This window comes from Canis lupus, chromosome 22 (assembly GCF_003254725.2).
Source record: "Canis lupus dingo isolate Sandy chromosome 22, ASM325472v2, whole genome shotgun sequence".
Classification (NCBI taxonomy): Eukaryota; Metazoa; Chordata; class Mammalia; order Carnivora; family Canidae; genus Canis; species Canis lupus.
In genome coordinates, this window is record NC_064264.1 from 36,529,640 (window position 1) to 36,539,019 (window position 9,380).

Here is a 9,380-nt window from a genome sequence, read left to right on the forward strand (position 1 = left end):
ATTCTCAATAGATTTTTGAGAATTCTGTTTATCAAGATAAAGAAATTTACTATTTCTGGTTTACTAAGAATTCATGTTAATAGATATACAGATAAATCAATGACTTTTCTATATTTGTTAAGGTCATTATGATTTTAATTCTTTAATCTACTTAATGAAATTTTATCCCTTTTATATGTGCTTCTTGTCATGTGTTAGTATCAATATTATAGTAGCTTACTAAAATAAGTTGAATAGTGTTCCCTCTTATCATACACTAGAATAATTTTTATACAATGAAATTATTCTTTGAATGTTTGGCTAATTAAAAATTTTAGGCTAGTATTTTCTATTTTAGGAAAAAAAAATTACTAAGTCCTTTCCATTAATCATTCTGGAATTATTTGTGTTCTCTAATCTCTTGAGTCAATTTTTAACAACATTCTAGAATTCTGGAAAATCATTCCTAATTTAAAATTTTTGGCCTAGGGATCCCTGGGTGGCTCAGTGGTTTAGCGCCTGCCTTTGGCCCAGGGTGTGATCCTTGAGTCCCCAGATGGAGTCCCACATTGGGCTTCCTGCATGGAGCCTGCTTCTCTCTCTGCCTGTGTCTCTGCCTCTCTCTCTCTCTGTGTTTCTCATGAATAAATAAATAAAACCTTAAAAAATTTTTTTTGTCCTAAATGCACACACCATATCATCTTATTAATTTTTATACCTATAAATCTATCTTATAAATTTACATACCTATAAATCTTATATATGTATATTATACATAATTTATATTATATCTATATATCACCATTAAAATCTATATTATATATTATATATCTATATATCTTTATTAGTAATTTTTCTTTTTTTCAATTTAAATTCAATTGACCAAAATATAATACATCATTAGTTTTAGATGTAAAGTTCAGTTACTAATATTTTTTAACGGTTCCTTCTCATTTTCTTATCAACTTGTCTAAAGTTAGTTAAATTTGTTGATGCTTTTTAAATATCAACTTTAGGAGTCTTTTCAGTATCTCTCTCTTCTATAATATTATACTTTGCTCTGATCTTTATTATTCTCTCTTTTCTTTCCATGGCTTTATTCTCCTGTATTTTTGTAACTTCCTGAATTTGATCTTCAGCTCATTATTTTTCAGATTTTCTTCTTGTGCAACATAAATTTGCTCTAAGCACTACTTTCAGTACATCTACCATCCAATTTGTTATGTACTATTTTATTTATTTTCAAGCTATCCTCTTCCACTAGCTTCTTGTCCCAAATTGAATTCTTACTTCACTTGTTTGCTAGAATTCTTCTGAGGATGATACAGAAGATTCCCAAAGTGTCAGAAAATATATACTAAAGTTTTCTCCATTCCTGTGTGTTGTTGATGTTAGTATTTTATATAAAATATAACATAATTTTATTTTGCATAAAACAGAATTTAGGTCAAAAATAGAAATAAATTAATAAATATAATAAATGTATATATGTATATGATATAATATGTATTATCTAAAATATGTAGACATTCATGATTTTATATACATTTTTTTTATTAACCTCTTTGTTTATTTCTTCATCTTTAGGCTTGGATTAAAAAGCTTATGATAGTTAAATTGAAACTTGTCTTCAACCAGCATTTTGCATTATAGCTTTTATAATTTTTTATTCTTAATTGTCTACTTTGCCTTAAATTACCATCTTATCTGTAAGCTATCACAGGGCAGGAATTTTGTACATTTCAATTGTATTCTTCAAGTCACCTAGCACATTGTAAGACCCAAGAGAAATTTTTGAATGATCTGTTTCATTTTTCTAAGAACATGAAAAATTAGGTTTAGAAAATGCTTATACAAAAAAATGTTATTTATAGATGAAACATTTAAGTTGTTGAGAGTGTGTCCTTCTCTCTCTCTTTCTTTTTTTTCTATTTGACTTCAGTAAAACATGCACTCAAAGGGATATATGGTACTGATGTTTCTTAAGTGCTGTTTATTAAGGTCTCTCTGAACTTCTAATTTTTGAAAAAAAAATTGAAAAAAAAGAAGATCATAATATGTCTCTCAAACGATATTTTTAAGGAGACTTTCTCAGCACTGAGCATCATGTTGTACTTCAGGCTTTGGGTGATTGATGTGTTTCCATTCTAGTTATGTCAGGAGTCAAAGTAATGTTTTATTTTACTTTTATAACCAAAGTGTCATTTCTACAAATCTTAAACATGTTGTGGAAAGTTTCAGGCCAGTTTTGAACAGCTATTTAATGAACTGTGAACAAATCTCTGCAGTAAATTGTTTTCATATATAGTAGAATCACTTTCTATATAAGCACCTTAAAGCTCAGTTATCAAACATTACTAGAAATGGAACTTTCATTATGTAGGCCAATTTTTAACATGTTGCCCTCACTAAAATAATATTCTAGTGAAGTTTTTCTTATTGTTGTTGTTGTTGTTGTTATTGTTGTTGCTTAATCTATTTGCAAAAATAGCAAGGTCTAGTGTGGTTTCGTAGAATTAACATTAGACTGGGGGCCAATATTATGGTAGGCTATATTATTTATGCATATTTGCTCTTCTTTTCAACAGAAGATTATTTTTTCCTCTCCACATGGCTTGCCCATGTAACTTTTGTATACCACTTTATTGAAGAATTGTGAGTGTGTCCTCTTGAATTAGGATTGCCCATATGATTTACTCTTGTCAATTAAATGTAAGCACAAATAGCATCTGGCATTTCTAAGAGTGCTTTAAGAGGGAGATATGGTTAGCAATGTCCTTTCCCTCCTCCATAGAAAGTAGCAATGTTGAAGATAAAAGCTCCCTTTTCAGCCCGAGTTCTACCATGAAGATAATATGGATTAAAACAACAGGTAAACATGTAAATATCAACAGACATTTGATATGAGTGAGAAAAGCCTTTATTTTTTTAAAAAAAGATTATTTATTTATTTGAGAGGGAGAGAGAGAAAGAGAACAAGAGTGAGGAGAAGGTGCTGAGGGAGACAGAGAAGCAGACTCCCTGCTGAACGGGAGCCCTATGAGGGGCTCAATTCCAGGACCCTGGGATCATGACCTGAGCCGAAGGTAGATGCTTAAGCAACTGAACCACCCAGATGCCCACTGACCATATCTTTAAACTTTCATTCTGGTTTCATAAATTTTTACTAAATTGATCTTGAGTTGTTTCAGTTTCTGGGGTACCACAGTCATTGAAATGGAGTATATGAATATACTTTTAGGTGAAATTCAAATTCATTTATTCACCTATTTAGTTAGTCATAAAAAAAATTTACAGCAGTTCTATTATGTGAATGACACTGTACTTGTACTAGTAACAAATCAATGAACAAGAAAGACAATATCCTTATCTAATTTATAATCTGGAGAATACAAATATTAGGCTCTAACCTCACTATTAATTACAAATATGAACACAATAATTACTATGCAATCTAAAATAATATGTTTTGAGGCCTTAGATTCAAGGGGTAGGAACAAGTTGCTTAAGAAAGCAATATTAACTTATCTTAACAGCTAAAAAAAAAAGTGAAAATGAGGGGACTTGCATGACTCAGTTGTTTAAGTGTCTGACTCAAATTCAGTTCAGGTTATGATCTCAAAGTTGTGAGATCAAGCCCTGCAGCTGGCTCCATACTCAGCAGGAGTCTGCTTGAGATTCTTGCTCTCTCTACTCCTCCTCCCTCTCTCAAATAAATATATAAATATATATTTTTTAAAGAGTGAAAATGCCAGAGTAAGGACTTATATAAAGTATCTTCATAAAAATAATGAAAACACTGACACTGACAAAAATTGTGAGAATTCGCTTCTTTATAAATCTGTAAATTGGCCAAAGTCTTGCAAAAATCTAGGGAGAATTTCTTTAAGAAAAACAGCTGGAACTTAGTAAGAACAGTAAACTGTGGCATTTTTTCTTGCCTTATTTCCATCCTTGTCTCCAGCTCCACAGTGTTCTCTAAAAGCAACAGCCTGAAATCATGATAAAAAATAAAGGGTTGCAGACTTGTAGAGGGTAGAATGCTGTTGAAACTCCTTTTTGAACCCAATTTCTAGAAATTCTGCACTATTTGATTTGCCTATCGGCTCAAAGAGATTGTAAATTGTTAGCCTGTATAACACTGATCTGACTCAGAGTTTCTCCACTATGCACAGTCTTTTCCCATGGAGGAGAAAATAGTTAAGGATAATCAGTTAATATCACCATTATCTGAAGGAGTGGATAATAATTGAGTGGAACAAACCAAAGAAACTTAAAACGAACAGCTAGGGAATGAGAGGCCACAGGTGTCTTTAAAAACTCCCTGAGACTCTATTTACACATGTAGGACTGTGCAGATACTCAGAGAAATCTGAAAAAGGCCCCAAGATCTCAATTTTGACAAACCTTGAGACTTTGTACTGGCAGAAAGTGGAGATTAAAGCAGAGTTGTAAACTGACTAGCTGAGTGTTGAAAGCATACCACAATGTGTGTGTGGAGCTCTTTGTCAAAGACTGGAGACTTACTGGTTTCAGGAACTTGAATAAATTTCTGTCTAAACATTAATTAATCACTAAGCTACACATCATAGAACTCAGTCGTCACATGTGCAAAACAATACAGACTTTACAGAGATAGCTCAGAAAACTAACTCAACAAACAACCTGTAATACAGCAAATGGCCAGTATAAGACATTAAAAAGAAAAGCAAACTCAATTCAAAGTAAGCCGAAGGAAAGAAATAATAAAGATTTGAGTGGAAATAAATGAAATAAAGACTAGTAAAACAATAGAGAAAATTTTTAAAAATACAAAACTTGATTCTTAGAAGATAAAATTGAGAAGCCCATAGCTATATTAACCAAGATAACAAAAGAACAAACTCAAATTATTAACATTGGGAAGGAGGGAACATACTACATGCCTTACAGAAATTTAAAAAATGATAAAAAATGAATATAATAAATAGTTGTGTAACAACAAATTAGATAATCTAGCTGAAATGGGCAAAATCCTGGAAAGAGTCAATCTACTGGAAATGATTTAAGAGGTAACAGAAAAATTGAATAAGTTATGAGAAGTAAAGTGATGTTATTAATTAGAAAATATCCCACAAATAAAATAAAAACCAAATGGCTTCATTGGTGAATTCTTCTAAGTAGTTAAAGAAAAAATAACATCAATCTTTCCTGAACTCTTCTCTTAAAAAGAAGAGAAAGAAAGATTTCTCAACTCATTTTATAAGTATTACTCTGATGCCAGTATTACACCAAGAAAAAATTATGGGCCAGAATAACTTATGAATATAAGCAAAAATATACTCAACAATATACCAGCAAACTAAATCCAACAAAACATAAAGAGGAATAAATCTCATAACTCAGGTACAACCATAAACTCAGGAATGTAAGAGTTGTTCAAAATATAAAAGCTAATGGATTACATCATATTATAGAATAAATGACAAAAGCTAATATGTCATTTCAATAGATGCAGAAAGTCTTTCACAAGATGGAACACTCTTCCACGATAAAAAAAAAATATATATATATATTCAACAAACTAGGAAAGCAGAGATCTTCCTCAACCTGAAAATGGGCATCTAAGAAAAACCCATACTTAACATTGTACTTAAATAGGAAAGACTGAAGCATTTCACCAACAAAGATTAGAAAAAAGACAAAATATCTGTTCAGATCATTTCTTTTCCTTTTTTTTTTTTTTTTTTTAAGACTTTATTTAGGGACTCCTGGGTGGCTCAGCAGTCGAGCATCTGCCCTCAGCTCAGGGTATGATCCTAGAGTTCCAGGATTGAGTCCTACATCAGGCTTCCAGCATGGAGCCTGCTTCTCCCTCTGCCTATGTCCCTACTTCTCTCTCTGTCTGTCTCTCATGATTAAATAAAAAAAATATTTTTTAAAAAAAGATTATTTGTTTATAGAGCATATAACAGAGCAGGGGTAAGGGCAGAGAAAGAAAAAATCTCAAGCAGATTGTGAGGAGCCAGAGGTGAGGCTCGATCGCAAGACCCTGAGAACATGACCTGAGCTGAAATCAAGAGTCAATGCTTAACTGACTGAGCCACCCAGGCACCCCTATTCAGGCCATTTCTATTAAATATTGTGCTAAAGAGTCTGGTGAGTGAAATTAAGAAAAGGAAAAAAAAAGATAACAAAGAGGATGAAAAATATTTGTAAATTCTTCTGCACTTGTACTCCATGCAAAACAATGCCTATGAGTTCCTGGACTTATATGTGTTGTAGAAATACTCTGCCAACAACCAAATCATCCAGGCTAAGGACCATGCATCCATGCAGATGAACATGATGGAGATTGACAAGGTGAAAGGCCTGGTTGAACAGCCAGTTTAAAACCTAAGATATCTGTGGGGCCATTTGCAGTATCAGTGAAGTATATGATTCCATCCTCCAACTGGTCAAGGCTGGTGGCACCATTCCAAAGGACTTCTGATTGCGGAGGATCACAGATGTGTAATATTTGTCATAACCCCCTTCCCCCAAAAAGAAAATATTTGTAAATTATAGATCTGATAAGAGTCTAGTATCTAGAATATATAAAGAACTTGTATAACTCAACAATATAAAGACAAATAACCCAATTTAAAATGAGCAAAGATGTTGAACATACATTTCTCCAAAGAAGGTATACAAATGGAGAATAAGCACATGAAAAGATGCTGAATATAATCAGTCACTACAAAACACAAATTAAAACCTCAATAAGTGACCACATCATACCCACAGCATGAATATAAGACAGGTAATAACAAGCATTAGTGAAGTTGTGAAGAAATTGAAGTCATCATACCTTGCTACTGGGAATAGATAATAATGAGGCTGCTTTATAAATTAGTTTTGCTCAAAACATTAAACATAGTGTTACCATATGACCCATTACTTCCTTTCTCTAGGTATAAGCCCAAGTGAAGCAAAAACACACCAAAATTTGTACAAGAATTTTAATAGTAACGTTATTCACAATAAGTAAAAAAGGAAAACATCTCAATACATCAACTGATGAAGAGAAAAGCAAAATGTACTAAATCCATGAAATGGAACATTATTCATCAATTAAAAGGTATCATATTCTGGTACATGCAACCACATATGTGATCCTGTAAAACATAATGTAATGTAAAGAAGCCAGATACAAAAAGTCACATGTTGTATGAATCTTTCTATATGAATATCCGGAATAGCAAATTGATACAGACAGGAAACATAGCAGTGATTTCCAAGAGCTGGAGGAAAGGGACTAAGTGTTTGGAAGTAGATATCTTTATCTCCTAGGGCAAATATAATTTGAGGAAAAACATTTGGAAATTATTCATGTATTGATAATAATTAAACCTTGGACCAATGTAAATTTAGAAAGAAATAATGTAGGTAAAAAATCAGGCATTACTTAAATGTCAAATAGAAGAAGAGGAGGTAGCAAGAGAAGGTGAGAATGAGTGAGAGGAAAGAAGCAGATATTGTTGTGGAAGAAAAGAGGTAGCAGTTTTTCAAGCAGAAGTCAGTAAACAATATGTCCAAATGATATTAAGAGGTTAAGAAAGATGATGACAAATGCACATGTTGGATATTGTCATAGAGAGGTGACTAGAGAATTTGGTAACTCCAGTCATGGAAAAACTAGGGCAAAAATTAGATTCTAATGGTTTAGAGAGTGACTCTAACTAAATATATTCTTTGCAAGAGATCTGTGATTAGGAGAAAAGCAATAAGGCTGTATGAAAATTAAAATTATGAAAATTTTTTAAACCAAAAAGTGCTCACTAAATACAAATGCAATTTAACTAATTCTGTTAATTGTGTAATCCAATATTGTATTTCCCTTTATTAAAAAGTAGGATTATAAATAATCTAAGAGGTTTTGCAATTTCATGGTAAAGGATTAAAAACACTGTCAATATTTTAATTTTATGTTTTCCTATAACATTTGAAGAAGGATTATTTTTACTATTTTTACTTATAAAAACATGTAAATATTACACACAGTCAAACCAAAATGAATTAGTGATTATTTAAATTGAGAAAAAATTATGATTATGGAGTATTGCTGTAGGAATACTTAAACCATATATTAAATCTGTAGAAGGAACGGTGTGGTATATGAATATTACATTAATTTGATTAAATTCCCCCAAGGTGGCATCCCACTCGAATGAGTTTGTGCAATTAACACTTATTGCCCTCCCCCCACCATAAACACACTTTTTCATTCCATAGAAATCCCAATTTATACTGTTAAGCAATCTATTTATCAGACATACACATGAATATCTAAGAAACTAACCTCATGTTGTTAACTCTTGAGAGGAAAGGCTTATTTGCATTTTTAGAAGAAATTTCTTAAATTAATTTCTAGTCGTGTAATATTTGTGAAACTTTCTGGCTTAAAAACACCCACAGAGTATCTCTATACTTCAGTCGCACATTATCTATCATTTCTTACATTTTGTGGACTAACTCATTTTCACCATTTTGTTCAGTTAAAACATTAAACAGAATTTTCTCAGTACTATCCTTTGGGTGGCATTCTGATTGTTGCTAGGGTAAACATATAAACATGAAGTAGTCAAAAATTCAATCTTTATGAGGAAATTCAAGAGATTCTAGCCTATTGAGAAATTAAATGCAAACAATTCATGTAAGACATGTAAGCAAGTAAAACAAAACAGTACAATTGATCCTTGGACATCAAAGTGGTAGGGGGCCTAAACTGCCCTTGTAGTTGAAAATCCCCTATAACTTTTGAGTCCCCAAAAACCTAACTAGTAATAGCCTACTACTGCCTTACCAATAACATAAACGGTCAGTTAACTCATATTTTGTGTATGCATTTGGTACTATATTTTTACAATAAAGTAAGTTAGAAAAAAGAAAATGTTATTAAGAAAATAATTATGAAGAGAGGATACATTTATAGTACTACTGTAGTGTATCAAAAAAATCTGCATTTAAGTGGACCCATGCTGTTCAAACCCTTGTTGGTCAAGGGTTAACTGTACTAGGCATACAGTAAACATTAGATAAATCTAATCAATCATGATAGTGATAAGGGGAAAGAAATATTTTTTTAATTTCCTTTAACCAAAAACTTTGTATTCTCTTAATTATGACAGCATAAACTTTCAGAATTATTTTCCAAACTAAGAATTTCTATCATTATTATTTTTAAAAGATGTATTTATTTGTTTATTATTTATTTATTATTTGCTTATTTTGAGAGACAGGTGGGGAGAGGCAAAGAGAGATAAAGAGAATCTCAAAAGAAAAAAAAGAGAGAGAGAGAGAGAATTTCAAGCAGACTCCCTGCTTAGCACAGAGCTGAATCTGAGCAGAAATCAGGCATCCCAAAGGAGTTTCTCTCTTTT

At 31.8% G+C, this 9,380-nt stretch overlaps 1 pseudogene; it reads left to right on the plus strand.

The window, feature by feature from the left end:
- Positions 1-6,198: 6,198 nt before the first annotated feature.
- Positions 6,199-6,451, plus strand: LOC112655864 (40S ribosomal protein S21-like; annotated as a pseudogene).
- The last annotated feature ends 2,929 nt before the right edge of the window (positions 6,452-9,380 follow it).